Source organism: Mastomys coucha, unplaced genomic scaffold, assembly GCF_008632895.1.
Source record: "Mastomys coucha isolate ucsf_1 unplaced genomic scaffold, UCSF_Mcou_1 pScaffold13, whole genome shotgun sequence".
Lineage (NCBI taxonomy): Eukaryota > Metazoa > Chordata > Mammalia > Rodentia > Muridae > Mastomys > Mastomys coucha.
Genome location: NW_022196895.1, coordinates 25,681,941 through 25,684,440, shown reverse-complemented (window position 1 = coordinate 25,684,440; position 2,500 = coordinate 25,681,941).

Genomic DNA, 2,500 nt, shown 5'->3' with positions numbered 1-2,500 from the left:
GAAGCTGACTCTCACCATTTTACCTAAACAAAGACATGCTCAGTCTCCATCTTTGTCACCTGAGCTATGGGGTCAGGGGAGGTTTTTCGAATATTTTCCTAACTGAGTCCCTGTTCATCTGAGTGTTGGAATACACTGGAAGTGAGTTTCATCTTCTTGTTCCCCTGGTTATTCGAGGTCGTGCTTGCTGGAAGTGGAGCTGCCATTCTTCTGGAAGCCATGTAAAACTCGTAGATATTAGAGACACACATTGAGAAACTTACTGAAAGGCATGAATGGATGGCAAAGCACGTGATGCACAGAAATCCAAATCCTTTCTCATGCACTCATGCATTAGCATAGTGCTATAGTTTTTAAACAGCAAAGGACAAAGATGTGCTTAGCTCTCACAGGTTCAATTAGAACCGTGCAGCCTGGAAGGATCAACCTGCATCTCTCTGCTCTTTCCTCTTAGGGAAGAAAGCTTTTTCTGCCCCCTTTCACATTCCCTTCCTTTTCTCCTTTCCCTCCTGGCTTTGATCACCTTCGTTATCTTCCTTGTCTCCACCCAGGTTTCCAGTTGTTCCAGGTCTTTTTCCTAGGGATAATAATTTTATTTTTCGGTTTCTCCGAACAAAAGATTGAGCGTGGAGTACTGATTTCTGATTGTCACAGCTCTTTCTATCTGTTAGCAAAAATAGCATGTTCCTTTCAGAAACCCAAAGGTGGAGCTGTTGTAAAAGGAGAAAGCCAGGCACACTGAAGGTGGTCACCAGCACTCACACACACATACACCATCACCAACACATCGGTGCTGAGGCTGCACGGAGGGGATGTGGATCCCAGAGGCTTTACTTCCAAAATATAAACATTGCCCCTGCCTTTGTCCCAATGAGAAATAAAAATCCTGATTACAGCAGATGCATTACTGCCAAATTGTGCAAAATAGAACAAGTATTAAGTGTCTGCTTAACCCCCTTTAATTGTTAATTCCATGCACTTTAGTTGATTCCAGTATTATCAAAATAACTGCAGGGAGAACGGATTGAAATTCATTTCAGTTCATTAATACCACCATTTATCAGCATAATGTCCTGTAGATAATGATCGGAGGGTCATTCTATTTTCTCCATTTCTGAACTGCTGTATAGTATACTGAAAAGCCCCAAGAGTGCTTTCAGTTCCCTACAAAAGCCTTCAGCAAATGTCTCTCACAACACAGAACCTCTGCCTCTGCCTCTCTGTCTATAGTGACTTCTTGGTATTTTGCATAGAAGTAGCATTTGTTCCTTTAAGATCTTGACATTGTGTTTTTCTTTCTACTTCCTGAGATGTGCCAAGCTTTAAAAGCCCATTTTGTGGAAAGAAAAATATTCAGGACCTACAGAGCTATCTAAAGGCAGGAGGGGAGTTGGCAAGAGGGCAGCATAGCTCAGAGCTAACAGACTCTCCTAATATGCAAAGATTCCTCAGCCCAAGGCTGGAGGTAGGGAGAGAAAGAGGCAGAGAGAAGGGAGAGAGCCCTCCTCTGTCTGGAATCATTTGCCTTTTTCTTTGTCTGTATCCCTGAAGCCAAGGTCTTCTGACTGATGTCTCAAAGCAAGTAAACAATTGAGCTAATTTCAGCCATCCTCGTTTACTCTCAAAATATGACTTCACCCTTGTCACAATAGTGTTTGCTTTGACTGTGGCTTGCTGGACCGATCAGGGACAAAGTAACCTGGAATGCTTTATGCCCCAGAGACAAAAAGGTATTGATCGGTTTTGCCTCTGGAAAAAAAAAGATTCTAATAATTTTCAGATATGTTGTAGATTACACTGCTGTCTTTAATTAAAGCATGTAGTGAGACGGAAACCATGGGCTCACCTGTTTTAATGGATCTTGACATCTGATTTACAAAGTACCATGGTGAGTGTGTGTGTGTGTGTGTGTGTGTGTGTGTGTGTGTGTGTGTTTAAGCTCAGTGCTGGTGTGTGTATGCATGTTCTCTGTACTGTATGTGTGTATGTTCTTAATTTTAGTATATACACATGTCTGTATTTGTGTGTATATGTGTGTGTTTATGTTCTCAGCACTGGTGTGTGTGTGCATGTGTGTGTTTTCAGTGTGTCTGTCTATATGTGTATGAGTGTTCTCAGTACTCCTGCTGCTGATGCTTCTGCTACTGTGTGTGTGTGTGTGTTTCTTGTAGACTAAGATGCCTGTTTCAGGCTTATGAGTTTACTCTTGGCTTTGTTGCAGACGACACTTAAACATAGGTTTATACTGAGTAGTTAAAATTGAATGAAAGACTGAATCTGGCCATCCCTGCCCTTGCCTATCACATAGGCCACCAAGATTTCTGGTAGAGGCTGGAGTCATCAAAGTGGTTTTATTTTGTAAAGGTTGGTCCTGTATGATATAGGCCTGGGGACCCTAAAGAGATGGTTCATTGTTTAAGAACATGCATTTCGCCGGGTGGTGGTAGCTCACGCCTTTAATCCCAGCACTTGGGAGGCAGAGGCAAGCGGATTTCTGAGT